The 16,874-nt window shown below is 40.5% G+C and overlaps 1 non-coding gene across 1 annotated transcript; it reads right to left on the bottom strand.

Annotated features, from left to right (window-relative positions):
• Nucleotides 1-16,270: 16,270 nt before the first annotated feature.
• On the bottom strand, nucleotides 16,271-16,377 carry LOC118480015. The gene has a single exon (XR_004861656.1). It is a non-coding gene; the product is annotated as a small nucleolar RNA R71 (small nucleolar RNA).
• Nucleotides 16,378-16,874: the final 497 nt, after the last annotated feature.

The raw sequence follows: 16,874 nt of genomic DNA, 5'->3' as shown, positions 1-16,874 counted from the left end.
GCAGTGAAATAACGAAAAGAAAACTATTAAAAATGGTATACTACGTTTACGTATATATGCATCGAAAAGTAGTACGGGTTTTCATTAGTAACACTAAGTGCAGATGGTATACCTTTCATGTGGGTCACTATCAACTGTTTCTTCTGAATTCGAATCTGCATAAGCAGGCCTGGGAAGGAAAAGCACGAAACATTTATGTAGACGGTTATCCAAAAATAAATATGCACAATTACATTGTTTATGGAAATCAATCAATTATAGTTGAAAGTTTTTTTGTTGCTTTTCCATTTATAACGACACCAAGTTTATTTTTTTCAAAAGCCAACTTCTCCCCTTATATGTCTTTACACATTCGAAGCGATGCATTACCAAATTTTTTTATTCCTATTTTTTTAATGTAGAACAATGCACTTTTATATTTACGAACTCAAGTTTCTGACTGTTGTAGCCTCCTAATTTTAAAATAGAGTAAACATATACCAGGTATGTAAATAACATTTCAGATCAAGTAGAAAGGTAAATAACACATCTTTAATTAAAATGGTTTATTAAACAGGACACGAATAAAGTGTAAGCCGATATACACCTTACGTTCGCTTCAACGCGCTTAACTGGTGTTGGTATGGGTAGCACCCCCTTGTCTTTAGCGGGGATCGATGGAGGTGTGGAAGAACCAAAGGGCTTACAACCATCCCCATCTAGCAAGACATTCTTGCAGTTGAAGGATTCAAAATGGCCATGATCATAATACGTACACGAATCAAGCTGGAGGGTCTGAGTGCTGCCCACAAGAGAGTGCAAACAATTCGACAATGTTGAAATGCTTCCATCAGCGTTCCTTACCATCACCGGAGTGAACTTATCCTGTATGTCAGTGGAATAAAGGCTGTAGACGCGTGACAGGCCAGACTCTGCTGTGAGTATACTATGAGCAGTGGTCTTTGTCAAGCGTTGGGCGGTGTCTTCAAAGCAGACAACGACAGCTTCGGCTGTTGAGTCAAACACCTCGAGTTCTAGCCTGAAACTGTGCAAGGTTTGTAATTTATTTTCAGTTATAAGCCTGCATGAGAATGGCTATGATGTGTGCAAAATGCAACATATAAATTACATCAAATGAGGCATAAAACTAACCCTTTTTAAGTACTAATGTTGAAAAAAGTGTGTTTTTGTCTTCCTTTTGTATTTTCAGGATTAAATGAGCTCAAATTAACAAAAGAAGCAAAAAGGCAGCTAAATCTAACATAAATACAAGAAAAGGAACAAAAGTGGATTGCCCGACCCCTCGACAGCTTCCTCCCAAGCAAAATAGAGAAGGCAGAAGACTGAACACGCCCCGTGCTCAGCGAGCATGGGGCCGTGCCCAAGAAGCAGCAGAAAAGACAAACCTATAGAAGCTTCCATTGCTCACCACGGGGGCGTGCCCAGTGAACACGGGGGCGTGCCCAAAGTACTGCAGGCGCATTAATTGTAATTGCGAATTACAATTAATGAGGAGAGATAGTGTCAGACGGGCACGGGGCCGTGCCCAGGCCTCTGTTCAGCCTATAAATAGGAGTGCTTGGCTTCATTGCAACTGATCCCTTGGTACACCACCTCTCTCACACTTCATCCACCACCCACCACCATCACAACACCATCATCCACCACCATCATCCATTGTCCATCATAGAGTGCGTGAGTCGTCTCGGGATCCAAGATTGATCGTAAGAGTTCTTGACAATCAAGGCCATGTTTGCCTAAGTCTCTTACATCACTTGGTGAAGACAAGTGTTTAGTATAATACTTTTTATTTTTAATCTTTTGCACTTTTTATTTGGTTTTGTATTAATGACTTTAATAACTAGTTGCGTATGTTGAAGGTGACTTTTCCTTATCGTTTGTCCGTGGTGTCTTGGCATTATTTTACTGTCTATATAAAATAAAAGATTTTCACCATTCATATCTCCACGGTCTATATGGAGGTATGTTGGCTACCTGGTCGGGGGTTAAGGGAACGGTTTGGTAAGGGTCTTGCCCTTGTTCAGCGTTTAGAGGTCCTGCAAGGGACCTGGGTCAAATTTAGTAGGACCTCCTTCAATACCCAAAAGGTATTGGATGGCGGGGGTCCAAACTCTTTGATCCCCTCATAAGTTAACTACTATTAATACTATAACCCGACTATTTAGGACTGTATCCCTGCTGACTCAGACTACTTAGTCGAGGGTAACGTCACCTCCAAAAGAGGGGCCTACCATAATTTGCATTAATAACTTAATTCATTATCTTTCAATAATCCGACCCTTTAGGATTGTATCCTTGCTGAATCAAACTACTGGGTTGAGGGTAACGTCGTCTTCAAAAGAGGGGCCTACTACAATAACTAAGATAATCTCTTAAACAAGTGCAAAAGTGCGAAAATAATCAAAGGTTATACTAATACACGAGTCGGATCCAAGTGATTCATCTTGTCTATCTGTTTTTATATATTTTTATTTTATTTTTCAGCATTTAGTTAGTTTTATTTTCTTAGTTTAAAAATCTTTTTCTAACATTTTTATTTGGTTAGACGTTGAGGATAAACCGGTACTAAAAGCTCTTGTGTCCTTGGACGACCTCGGTATCTTACCAACACTATACTACGTCCACGATGGGTGCACTTGCCCATATGTGTGTTTAGTGTTAGTAAATATCGTGTTTTATAAATTTAAAACTTGGCTAAAAAGTGTAAAAAGGGCTTAAAAATACATCTAAAACATATATACACTAACACGCATCAAGTTTTTTGGCGCCGTTGCCGGGGACACAAGGATTTTAAGAAAGTTAGGAATCAATGGCCTAATCATTTTTTCTTATTTTCTTTTTAATTTTTTAGGATTTTCTTAGTTTTTCAGCTTCTGCAGAGCTCAGCACGGGCCGTGCCTGGTCGGACACGGACCGTGCCCAGCATTGTCACTGGCAGTTTTTAGTTTTCCAAGTTACAGAAGGCTGACCATGGGGCCGTGTCGGTGCAACACGGGGCCGTGTCCAACTTTCCAGTAACTGGGATCTGGAAAACAATCACTGTAACTCCGACCACGGGCCGTGTTCATTGAGCACGGGGCCGTGGTGAACCTTCTGACCAGCATTCTTTTCTGTTTTTATTGCAGGACTTGGAACCAGACGCCAACCCTACTGTTGGATCTGAGTTTGATTTTGATTGTATTTTATGTTTGAAAAATAAGATGAAGATGGATGAGTGTGCAGCGGAAATTATAATGAAAACAAACTTTGCATACAATCAAACGAGAGTAATACTTTTATCAAACATCTTTACACAGAGAACCGAAAGATTGAATTTATTTCAATTACGATTACAATGATTGATGTAAGAATGCAAACTCCCCCTCAGCCAGAGCTCAGTAGTTTGTTCGTGCAAAGAAGACGAATGATGCAAAGAGCTAATAGAACAGTACCAAGTACTGAACTATTTATAGGCACTTGCAAACTACTGAGCATCTTTGATGACGTCACCATGAAAGTGACATCTAACAAACTCTAACCTCTGATCTATACAGACACTGCTTGTGTTAACTACTGCTAATAAATTCTATTACAAAACAGACTTTAGAACAGCTGCTGCAACCTTCTACTGCTGTGAACCCAGCAGCACTTGTCCGGATCAGCAGTGCTTGACTCAAGGCAGTAGATTGAATCAGCAGGACTTTAGTCTTCCATCAGATCTTTAGTTGAGCAGTAGTTATGGGTCAGCAGTTTAGCAAGATCAGCAGATAGGAGGTCATCAGCAGTTGTAATCACTTTCAAGGGGAGAGATTTGTATATCAGCATCTGCTTATTCAGAATCCACTGCTCTGATCCAGTTTTGGCTTTAATTATCTGTTCCTCTGATAGGGTTCAATCCCAACAATATCCCCCTGGAACAGATAATGCCAAAACCCTTCATTATTTGTGGATATTTTATTGCCTCATTAACAGCTCCCTTATCTGACCTTTAAATTGTAATTCAAAGTCAAGGGCATCTGTATCTTCATCATCCCTGCTAAGTGGAAGATCAAGGAGATCCTGCAAATCTTCAAGACTCAGGCCAAGAGCTTGTTCCCTTGATATTTTCTCCACTTCTCCACCAGACCTGAGCAAAGTCAATACGCAGGTCTGTTTGTCAGTTGCCCACTTTTGTATTTTTGAGCCTGATGGGTTTCTTGGGAGATTCTTATTTGTAGAAGTATTTGGTGAGGCTGGCCTGTTCATCACTGGCTGAGCAGTGGTAGCAGAGTTTTCCTGTTCAAGTTCTTCTTTTAACGTTCTTAACAAGCCTTCTTTTACAACAGCATTTCCAGTAAGAATTTCTTGAACAGTTTCAGCTCCTAACTGGCTTTGTTTCCTTCTTTTGTAGATGGCATTACCAGCTGGTGGCTCTCCTGATTTGCAGCTTTGATGGTCCTTTTGAAACCGCTGCTTCAGGGTAGTCAGGTTTTTGAGGAATTTTTGGATCTTTCTTTCTTAATTCCTCCAACCTTTTGTAGGTTGACCTGACCACATCTTCTTTCCATCTAGCAATTTGTCTTTTTGTACCAAAATCAGCAACAACCAGTTCTTCTTTCATTCTCTTTAGCTCCATTTGCTTATCAGGTACATTCTTTCTGAACTTTGCCCAATCAGGAGGAGTGTGAGTGACTTTCCTTTTTATCATGTCTTGAATTCTTGCAGCTTCAACTTCAAGTTCAGGAACAGTCCACTCTTTGTACATGTGTCTCTCTCCTTTGTATCTTTTGTGAAACATAATGCTTTCAATGTAGTCTTTCTTCAAAGTTTCAGCTGCTCTTTCTGAAATTTGTTGACTGACATTCTTTGCAAAACGTTCTAGGGAACTGACTTGTGTGAGCAGATATTGGTAGTATCTTGATACTTCTTTGTCAGATTTCCCTTGTGTGTTTCTATTCGAAATATCCTCTGCTTGCTTGGCCTTTATCTTCAAATATTCTTCAATATTTTTGGGCCAGGGATATCCTTTGATTGAAGGCAAACTCCTTTTGGCAGGGTCATCCTCAGTATAGAAAGATTTTATTTCTTCTCTAACAGCTTCTAGTTCAAGAGGAAATTGAACACCTGCAGGAGGTAAGGGCTTGTGCATTGGAACAGAAGAGAGTGGAACTGGTTTTGGTATTTTGACAAGAGCTAAAGGTTTTGAAGATGTTTGGGATGGTGCAGTGACACCATCTTTAGGAATTAGCCTTCTCCTTTTTATTTGAGGAGGGGCTGATGATGTTTTGGATGGAAAGGTGGTTGTAGTGGCAGTGGTTTGTGATAGACTAACAGTTGTTGAAACAACTGGTGTTCCAACCACTGTTGTCTTTACAGCAGAAGTTATAACAACTGCTGTCTTCTGCCTTTTGACAGGAGGTGATTTTGATTCTGGTGGTGATGGTGGTAAAGCAGTGGATGTAGTGTGTGTTGAGATGGTGTGTGTTGAAGTGGGAGCAGATGATGAAACTACTGAAGTACCAAAAGCAGCTGATACACCAGGAGTTACAACAGCTGTTTTAGGTGGTGGTTTTTGAGCAGACTTTGAACGTCTGACCGGAATGGATTTGGGTAGCCTTACTTTTCTAGTAGGCTTCTTCTTTTCATCAATAAGATTTTCATCATCTCTTGACCCTGAAGTACCCTGATCCAGATAATCCACCCTGGCTTTCTTTTTGGCCTCTCTATCCCTTTTCACACATGCAAGTGCTTCTGCAAGTGCATTTGTGGTCACATCAATTTTCTTACTCCCATCTGGCAAAGGAATCTTTTTGGTCATATTTGAATTTTCTGGTGCAAGGTAGAGACCATCTGTTATTCCTTTCCTCCTCCACTCCTGAATTTTCTCCCCCGTTTTGGCATTATCTTCGGGGAGTTGATTAATGAAGAATACTGGTGGAGGAGCAGTGCCAGAGTTGTGCAGGATCTGAGTTTTGAGAGCCTTTAGATCAGCCTGAGTGTCTTTGAACCTAGACTCTATAGCATTTCTCAGCTCTTGAACATGTTTTTCAAGTTGCTGATCTGAGACTTGTGCTTGATGATGGAGAAAAGGTTGAAAAAGATTCCAGAGCTCATTTGTAGCAGGTGCCTGTTGGAGAGCAGGTGCTTGAGGTGGAACAGCAGTGGATTGTACCTTTTGTACTTGTAACAACTGTTGGAGCATATCTTTGAGCTCAGCAACAGAGTTATCAAGTTTTTCAACACGAGCCGTCAATTTCTGGTACTTTAAATCATCACCCAATTTAATGGGATCATCTGATTTCCCACTAACAGTGGTTATATCAGTGGTTGAAGTAGGGAGTTTACTCCAAACATTAACCACTGATGCCCCTTTTTCTTGGTACTGGGGTCTTCTTCCTTCAACACTTGACAACCTTTTGATGTTGCCAGTAGGATAAATAAATCCACTGGTGGTTGGCAGAGGTGCTATAAAAGGAATTGCCTCCAAGGAAGTCTTATTGATGTAACCACTGTCCAACTGTAACCCAGTGGGTTCAACAGTTGTAGTGGCTGCTTCACTTGGATTACCACAAAGAGTTACTTGTAACTCAATGGGTGTAACCTCCTCAGGTTGTGTTGGTGGGTTAGCAAAGAATGATACAGCAGGCTCAGTCATTTGTTGAGGTATATTCTCATTGACAGGTGATTGAGAAGGACTGAGTAATGCCTGGTTCAAATCAATTGCATCCAACAGTAATTGTGTTTTTGGTGGAATTGAGGATGTGATGGTGGGTGTAGAAAGTGGATTTGCTCTGGGCATTGAGCTGTGGATAATGGAAACGAGTGTATCCAGAGCATCATAATGTGGTGGCCCTTTGTGTACAACCTGGTCTTTTTGTGAAGAAGCAGGAGGAGTTATGGTTATGAGTTGAGATATTTGTACCAACTGCTGTGAGGAAGAAGCAGCAGTGATTTCTTGTGACATTTGTGTTGTCACAGGCATTAACTCTGGTATCTCATCCTCCAGAGTTGCCGTTTTGATTGGGTTGGGGGGTTTTTGATTTTTCTTTTTGTAAAACTTTTTGGGTTTTGTAGGTGTGGGTTTCAAAACAGTTGGTCTGCTGCTTTGATCACCTAGAGCAGTAGGCTCAGCAGCAGATACCTGAGGAGCAGTGGTAGCTGCTAAATTCTGCTCAGGTACCCCTGCTTGTGTTTTGCAAGGTGCTAACATTCGTGAAAAAGTTTCAGATGTTAGGCAGTTTATTACAGTTATTTCACCTTGGTTTAGTAAAGCTAAATCATCCTTACTGAATTTCTTTTCAAAATAGTAACTTAAAAACCTTTGAAACAGTAAGAATGATTTGGTTTCAACATTATTAACTAAATCTTTAAAGATTTCCCGAGAATAGTTATAATTTTCTTCTTGAAGAATTGCATATCCCAGATTTTGAATCTTTATAGGGATCTCATTAAAAGAAGTGGTTTTGTTTGAAACACATAGTAGGAGGGTATGAAATAGGAATCTGGGTGCAGGAGGAAAATAACCTTTTTATAAGGTCAGTTTCTTCATCATGGTGGCTTCATACCCTCTTTCAATGAAGTCAATGTGCAACTCGTTTTTAGTGAAGGAAGTTTTACCTGCCTGGTCATCGAGTTGAAAGACTTCGGAGATGGATTGTGGCGTGATTTGGACAGTTTTACCCTTTATAGAAGAGTGAATGGTAGTTGCAATGTCTCCTTGTTTTTCAAGGGTTGCATTTTTCCAAAACTCCCTTTGGGTCGCCAAATAGATTGGTGCATCGGCGGTGAGCAAAGTTTTGTACTTTGACTTTGCCATGATGGTAATAATGGAATCGAAAACATCTGTGGTTCCTGGTTTTGTGAGAAGACCCAGGAGATTGTGAGATTTTTTGAATGGAATTTCAGTGGAGGTTGCCTTTTGAGAGGCTGTTTTCGATGATTTTGATGTGGGTTTTGCAGATGACTTCGATTTTGTCATTTTTGAAACGAACGATCGAAGGAGTTTTGTGAGAGATGAGAAGAAAAACTGCTTTGAGAAGAGAATTTTTAAGAATTCAATTCGACAGTAAAACCCTGTTTTGGTGGTGAGTGGGGAATTTTATAGGAAAGAGAATGAATGCTGATGTGGCAGCCGTTACAAAAGGTCTGACTGCTATGTACTGCCCACGTGACAACCACTGGTGAAAATGAAGGACAGTACTTTTGGTGAAAGCAACTGATGAAAGCAGTGGAAAGGGGGTAGTGGATGATTTTCACTATCAGTGGATAGCATATCAGTGGATAAGACACTGCTTTTGAACAACAGAGGTTATCAAGAATTGAGAGAACAGAGGTTGCCTTTTAAGGATTTTAATGAAATTTTCATTTTTAAGGATGGATTTTTGATTTTCTGAAAACATTTTGTTGCTTTTATTCATAGAAAAACAAGATGTTGCTTGTTATTCCATGTTTAGCATCCCAATCCTAGAGACCAAGCTTTCAAAAGTGGCTGTATCAAGTGCTTTTGTGAGCACATCTGCCAGCTGGTCTTTAGTTGGGACATGATGCAGAGAAATCAAACCTTTTTCATAGCAATCCCTCACAAAGTGATGTCTGATGTCGATGTGCTTTGTGGTAGAGTGGGAAACTGGATTTTTTATGATATTTTCTGCTGCCTGGCTGTCCAACATGAGTGGTATCTTTAAGGCAGTGATACCAAAATCCAGCAACTGATTTTGAAGCCACAGGAGTTGGGCTGTACAGCTCGCAGCAGCAATGTATTCAGCCTCAACAGTGGATGTTGAAACTGCTGCTTGCTTTTTGCTTTGCCAAGAGACTAAGCAATCACCTAGAAACTGGCACCCTCCTGAAGTGGACTTCCTTGTGGTGTGACATCCAGCAAAGTCACTGTCTGAAAAACCTGAAAGCTTGATATTCTCATTAGCTGGATACCAGATACCAAGTGTGGGAGCACCTTTTATGTATCTGAGAATCCTTTTTACAGCAATGAGATTTGATTTTCTGGGAGCTGATTGACTTCTTGCACAGACACATGTTGCAAACATGATGTCTGGTCTAGATGCAGTTAGGTACAATAAGGACCCAATCATGCTTCTGTAAAGTGTTTGGTCAATCAGCTCATCCTTTTCATCAGACATGACCAGCTTATTTGTGGCCATGGGTGTGCTGCATGGTTTACAATCATTCATATCAAATTTGGTTAAAAGTTCTTTAGCATATTTGCTTTGATGAATGAAGGTTCCATTTTGCAATTGCTGTACCTGGAGACCAAGAAAGCATTGCAGCTCACCCATTGCACTCATTTCAAACTCAGCTGTCATGAGTTCTCTAAACTCTTCACACATTTTGGTACATGTGCTTCCAAAAATAATGTCATCCACATAAATTTGGACAATCATTAAATCTTTCCCTCTCCATTTAAGAAACAATGTTTTATCAATGGTACCTCTTTTGAAACCATTTGAGAGTAGAAAGTTGGAAAGAGTTTCATACCAGGCTCTTGGTGCTTGTTTCAGGCCATACAAGGCTTTGTTTAGCCTGTAGACATGATCAGGATAAAATGGATCCTCAAAGCCTGGAGGTTGACATACATACACCTCTTCTTGCAATGTACCATAGAGGAAAGCACTTTTGATATCCATTGGAAACACCTTCATGTTATGGTTGACAGCAAAGGCCAGGAACAGTCTGATAGCTTCCAATCTTGCAACAGGGGAGAATGTTTCATCATAATCAATCCCCTCTTCCTGTCTTTAACCTTGAACCACAAGCCTGGCTTTGTTCTTGACAACAATGCCCCTTTCATCTGTTTTGTTCTTGAAGACCCACTTTGTGCCAATGGGACTAACCTCTTTTGGCAGTGGTACAAGCTCCCATACTTGTTGTCTCTTAAACTGTTGGAGCTCCTCTTGCATGGCTTCTACCCAGCTGTTGTCTTTTAGTGCCTCTTGGTACTTGACTGGTTGATGGAGTGATAGAAATCAGACAAAAAGACAAATGTTTTGGGTTTGGCTTCTTGTGAGCACCCCTTCATTGATGTTGCCAATGATTTGATCAGGTGGATGAGATCTCAAGAAGATTAAATCTCCTTGGTATGGTATGATGGCATTTGTTGGTGAATGCTGCAAATGTGTATCATCTGAGCTAACCACTGCTGGAGACTTTGATGACCCAGCAGTGGCTTCAAAAGGTGGTGGAATGGGTGGTAATGGAGTGGACCACTGCTGACTTTTATCCACTGTTTGAGGACTTTTGTCAGCAGTGTTTGAGGATGTGGAAGCAGTGGTAGATGGGCTACTTTGATCAACAACTGTTGAGGTAGCAGTGGTTGAGCTTTGACAGCTGTTTTGAACAACTGATGCTTTTCCATTTGTGGCAGACCTTTGAGGGATGATGATTTCATACCCATAGTCTGGTGTTGTATCCTCTGTTGGACCTGCACTGTTAGTCTTGACAGCAGTATTTTCAAAAGTGAATTTTTCAAGATCAAACAGATCAGCAGGATTTGCTGGGATTTTCATTGATGAAACTTCATTGAACTTTACATCCAAAGTCTCCTCCACTACCTTGGTCCGTGCATTGAACACTTTGTAGGCCTTGGCAGTGGTTGAGTATCCCAGAAAATAACCACAATCAATTTTGGCTGGAAATTTTGAAATGGAATCTTTTAAGTTCAAAATAAAGCATGGGCAGCCAAACACCTTGAAGTATGAGATCAGTGGTTTGATTTTATACAGAATTTCATAGGCAGTCTTTTTGTGCCTGGGGTTTATCAAGACTCTGTTCTGGACATAGCAAGCAGTGTTTACTGCCTCTGCCCAGAAAGTTAGTGGCAAACCTGAATCTGCAAGCATGGTTCTGGCAGCCTCAATCAAAGTTCTGTTTTTTCTTTCAACAACCCATTTTGCTCTGGTGTTCTAGGGATGCTGTACTGCCTTACAATCCCTTTCTTCACACAGAAGGCATCCAACTCCTTATTTTTAAATTCTGTGTCATTGTCACTTCTAAAGCTTTTCACTGGAAGGTCAAATTGATTTTCAACCTGTGTCACAAAGTCTTGCAAAATGCCTGCAGTTTCATCTTTAGAGTGCAAAAAGAAAGTCCATGTAAACCTAGAAAAGTCATCAATTATAACCAAACAATATCTTTTCTTTTTAAGGCTCATGACTTGAACGGGCAAACAAATCCATGTGTAGCATTTGCAAACACTGGGTGTTTTGGACTCTTCAATGGACTTGTAAGAACTTTTATGCTGTTTTCCTTTTAAACAGGAAATGCAATGTTCAGGACATGAAAACAATTTTTGTGGTAGGCCTCTCACCAAACCACTTTTTGAAATTTTTGTTATTGTCTTAAGATTTGTGTGCCCCAGTCTTCTGTGCCAAAGTTCTGTCTCTTTGTTAGAGGCAGCTGAGAACAGACAGGCATCAGCTCTGGGACACTCTTTTGACATGTCAACAACATAAACATTGCCACTTCTTTGAGCAACAAGTTTAGTTTGACCATTTTTGATTATTGCTTCAATCTTTTTGAACATTTCTGGTCCAACAATCCTACAACAATCTTTTGTGAAGAATGACCCAAACCCTTTGTCACTCATTTGTGATACACTCAGAAGGTTGAATTTCAGATTGTCTATTAGATTGACATTTTCAAATTTTACATTTCCAGATTGCACTGTTCCAGACCCCAGAACTTTCCCTTTACTATTATTTCCAAAGGATATATCACCCCCTCCATGGATTTTAAAGTCTTTGAGGAGGGCTTTACATCCTGTCATGTGCCTGGAGCCTCCACTATCTACATACCACAAACTATCAAAGCATGTAGAAGCTCCCTGCACATGAAGTAAAAGGATTAGTTCATTAAGGACTCCAAAGCCAACAGGGCTTTGGATGGGGATTCAGCAGTGTCTAGTATGGATGCAGTGTGATGAGCAGTGGTTAAGTTAGGGATTTGGACAGTTTTAGTACTGTTTCTTGCTAACCACTGTTGAGGGTCTTGCCCAATCACCTGCTGATACCCAAAAGGATGCCTATTCACTCTGGGTTTAGAGGGCTTTTTGTAGACCTCATAAACGTGTGGAATCCTTTTGTAAGACTGTTTTTCCTTGCCTTTTCTGAACTGATTGGCAGGAGGTGCATCAGTAACCTGAACATCTCTTTTGACAGATGTTTGGTTCAGCTGTTTTGTGACAGCTGTTTGAACTGGCACAAACAGTGGTTGTTTCTTTGTGAATTTGACCGATGGTGATGCTGATGGACTCAAGGATGTTTTAGCAAGGTACTCATTCTTTTTGATATCAAAGTTTTTGAGATACACACATGCTTGAGTTTTGTGGTTTGTTTTACCACAAACAATGCAGCTTTCAGCTGAAACTATGACACTTGTTTTGTTTATATCATAAGCTTTTAAGTGGAAACAATCTTTTGTTAGATGGTTCCTTTTCTCACAGAATTCACAGAATAAGTTATCAATTTTTTCTTTCTTCTTCCTCTTTTCACACTCCTTTGCAGCAGAGGTTTTAACCACTGCTGGGATGTCCTTAAGAGGAATGACTTTAGCTTTTGGAGCTTTAACACCATCAGTTGATGTAAAGTCCATTGGCTTGAAATTTTCAAGAATATCACACTCATCAGACCATTTTGGTTTAAATTGATGATTTTCAGTCTCCTCAAAAGCGGAGGGACCCATTGGTCTGTCAAGTGTGATTTTGTTACCAAGTTTGTCAGTGATTTTCACTTCTTGGCCATTCTTGTTTGTGGGGATGAACTCAGTAGTTACATCAGTGGTTGAAACAGATTTTTCAAAAGCAGTGTTTTCATCATCATGTTTTCTATAACCAACCCCAAATTTCACATTGCTTTTTATCTGTTTCTTAAGCATAACCTCATACCCTTTGCATGATTCCACCCATCTCTCACATGTGATCTGGGTGGACTCTAACTCCTTTTTGCAACCTTGGTATTTTTCTATCCAGGTTTGGAGTTGGGTTTTGGTTATGCTTTGCTCTTCTTTCATGCTGCAAATCTCTTTCTCTTTTTCAGCCAATTTGTTTTTAAGTTCTTTTAGAGACCTTTCAAATATGACTTCATCAGATAAGATTTTATCACGAAGGTTTTCATTCACCTCTTTGATGTTAGCAAAAGCAATAATGCAATTGTCAGAACACAGTTTTTCAAGAACTTGAGGTGATACCTTCGCAGCAGCCATCATTGCGCAATCACATTTAGGATTTTCCTCATCTTCAGCTCTCTCTTCTATCTCACCTGTCTTTTCTTCTTCGGACCATGGATCTGTCAGTGGTTCAATCAGGGTGCCTGAACTTTCTTCCAACAGTACTTCATTTGCCACAGCAGTGACCACTTCTTCAATCGCCTCATCCACTGTTTCAGAGGCCAGCTGTCCCTCTTCAGATTCAACCCCCTCCTGTATTGACTCTAATGCCATTAAACAAAATTCATCATGAGAAGAAACATTAGAAGCATAGAGTGCAAAATTCTCATCACTGAGGTCTTCAGGCATACTGCTCCAGTCAACAAAGTCTTGAGTAAAGAAACTTTGTTGATCTGGTTGTTTTGCTACTGGAGCAGTGGTTTGTGGTGCAGGTTGCACTTGTGCCTGGGGAGCAGGGGTTTGAACATATTGGATCTGTGAAGCAGCTGTTTGGACATAATGCACTGGCACAGGAGCAACAGCATAATGAGCAGTGTTCACATGTGTTGCTGGGGCATAGTGCATAGTGTTTTGATTTTGAGGTCTAGGATTTGAACTAGGGTGAGTGATTATGGGACCAGTTGTTTGACTCCTACTCTCTCTTGCAAAATGTCCTAACCTGTTACACTTATAACACTTGATTTTCGATTTATCCAATCCAACCCTTAGATTCCCATGCAACCCTGGGAATTTTCGCCCTGTTCTTTTATAAAACTTGCTAGTTCTAACACTTAGCAAGGCCAGTTGGTGCAAGATGTCCATTTCCTCTAGATCAGTGGGGTCGAAATGTTGTAGATCATTGAGTTCAAAGCTCAAATTGTCTGACATATGGTTTTCATTAGCAGTAAATGCATAACCTGTAGAGTGAGGATCAGGGTTGTTAAAATTTGCACCAGCAGTTATGTCAATGAAGTGATCATAACCCTGATCCTTACCACTACCACCAGATTCTTCTTGACCCAGAAGAGCAGTGTTACCGAATGAATAATCATCAACGGTTTTCCCTGACTCTTGTAACTTCCTTTTCTGGCTCAACTCCCTTTCGTAGGTCAGGAGTCGACCATGGAGTTGGGTCAAGGTCAGATCCTTGAACTCAGGTGAATTTCGGGTAACAAAAGCTATTGTGTCCCATTTGTCTGGCAGTGACCTGAGGAACCTGCTGTTTGAGTTGAGTTTGTAAAAGTGGTTTTAACAAGCCTCAGTTCACTGATGAGACAACTGAAACGCTCAAATTGTTGCGTCAGTGATTCACCTTTAACATGACAAAATGTTTCATACTGTTGGTTCAGGATTTCCCTATTGTTTTCTATGACTTCTTCGGTACCTCCAAACTGTTCCTTAAGCGCGTCCCACAACTTTTTGGCATTGTCACAATGTAACAATCCAGCATATATTTCGTTGGGCAGCGCTGATGCTATGATACTAAATGCTTTAGCATCTAGTTCAAATTTTTGATAATCCGTTTCAGTATAATTTTCAACAGGTTTTGGAACTTGTTTCTTAGCATCTTCAGCGCTTGGCACTGTAGGAACATGAGGACCAAAGATGACAGACTTCCAACAACCTGTGCTTTGTTGAGCGAGGATGTGACCCATCCTCCTCTGCCAGATGTTGTACTAATTTCTTTTTAGCATAGGTGGTTTAAAAAGAGAACCAATGTTGTTTTTATCGTCCTGAGATTGTGACGTCATTCTTGTTGTTTTACAGGTACTGAGAAATCAACTTTAATGGTGATTAATCCTTACTCTGTTTTTCAACGACGAACAAACGATCAGTATCAACTGTTTTGAGCTGAACTATTTACGTCAAAATGATTGTTAAATCAAATTTGACTGTCCAAGCTCTGATACCAATTGTTGGATCTGAATTTGATTTTGATTGTATTTTATGTTTGAAAAATAAGATGAAGATGGATGAGTGTGCAGCGGAAATTATAATGAAAACAAACTTTGCATACAATCAAACGAGAGTAATACTTTTATCAAACATCTTTACACAGAGAACCGAAAGATTGAATTTATTTCAATTACGATTACAATGATTGTTGTAAGAATGCAAACTCCCCCTCAGCCAGCGCTCAGTAGTTTGTTCGTGCAAAGAAGACGAATGATGCAAAGAGCTAATAGAACAGTACCAAGTACTGAACTATTTATAGGCACTTGCAAACTACTGAGCAACTTTGCTGACGTCACCATGAAAGTGACATCTAACCTCCTAACAAACTCTAACCTCTGATATATACAAACACTGCTTGTGTTAACTACTGCTAATACATTCTATTATAAAACAGACTTTAGAACAGCTGCTGCAACCTTCTACTGCTGTGAACCCAGCAGCACTTGTCCGGATCAGCAGTGCTTGACTCAAGGCAATAGATTGAATCAGCAGGACTTTAGTCTTCCATCAGATCTTTAGTTGAGCAGCAGTTATGGGTCAGCAGTTTAGCAAGATCAGCAGATAGGAGGTCATCAGCAGTTGTAATCACTTTCAAGGGGAGAGATTTGTATATCAGCATCTGCTTATTCAGAATCCACTACTCTGATCCAGTTTTGGCTTTAATTATCTGTTCCTCTGATAGGGTTCAATCCCAACACCTACGTAGTGTATGAGCTCCAGTTCTAATAAGGACATAAAAGAACCTCTACAAGAACCCGAACGCTTTCTCAGAAAAAGACTAAAAGCCAAAAACCAAGAGAAAGTTTCGGGGACCCCACTTCCAATGGCGGACCAACGTACCCTCATGGATTATCTACGACCCACCGTAGGTAACCTCGGCGCCGCTATCAATGCACCGAATGTTGAAGCCAATAACTTCGAACTTCATCCGCATTTGATACAGATGCTTCAGAACTCCGCAACCTTCCATGGGCTTGCGGACGAGGATCCCCATCTACATATTACTAATTTCTTAGAAATATGTGATACCTTTCGGATCAATGGAGCATCAAACGACGCCATCCGCCTCCGAATGTTTCCTTTTTCACTAAAAGACCGAGCAAAAGCTTGGCTTAACGCCCTCCCGGCTGGATCGGTAAACACCTGGGATGAACTAGCCCAAAAATTTCTATATAAGTATTTCCCTCCCGCTAAAACGGCTAAATTAATGACTGAAATTAATACATACTCACAAGAGGACGGGGAATCCTTATATGAAACTTGGGAAAGGTTCAAGGAGCTATTGCGAAAGTGTCCACATCACAGCCTTGCGATATGGCAACAAGTGTCCACTTTCTATAATGGGCTGTTGCCACACACAAGGCAAACACTGGACTTTAGCTTCGGGGGACTTTTAGGTAATTGTCGCCCACATGAAATATATAATCAAATTGAGGAAATTGCTCAAACCAATTTTCAGTGGCACACTCTCCGAGGCAATAAATCCATTGCCCCGGGCGCCCATAAGGTTGATGAAAGCACTTCTTTACAAGCCCAAATCGAGGCCCTTTCTTCAAAAATAAAAAAAAATTGTAAATGACAAAAACGGTCTCGGTTATGGCTTGTGAAGGGTGTGGTGAGCCACATGAAAATTGGAGTTGTATGAAAGAAACAAACGATCAACAAGAATCGGTAAACTACATTGATAATAGACCTAGGCCGTCGGGTCCTCCAACGGGCACCTACAACCAAGGATGGCGAAATCACCCTAACCTTGGTTGGAGAGAACCCGGCAATGGTAGTAACCAACAAAACGTAAACCAACG

Source organism: Helianthus annuus, chromosome 6 (assembly GCF_002127325.2).
Source record: "Helianthus annuus cultivar XRQ/B chromosome 6, HanXRQr2.0-SUNRISE, whole genome shotgun sequence".
Classification (NCBI taxonomy): Eukaryota; Viridiplantae; Streptophyta; class Magnoliopsida; order Asterales; family Asteraceae; genus Helianthus; species Helianthus annuus.
This window is presented reverse-complemented; position numbering and strand designations above follow the sequence as displayed.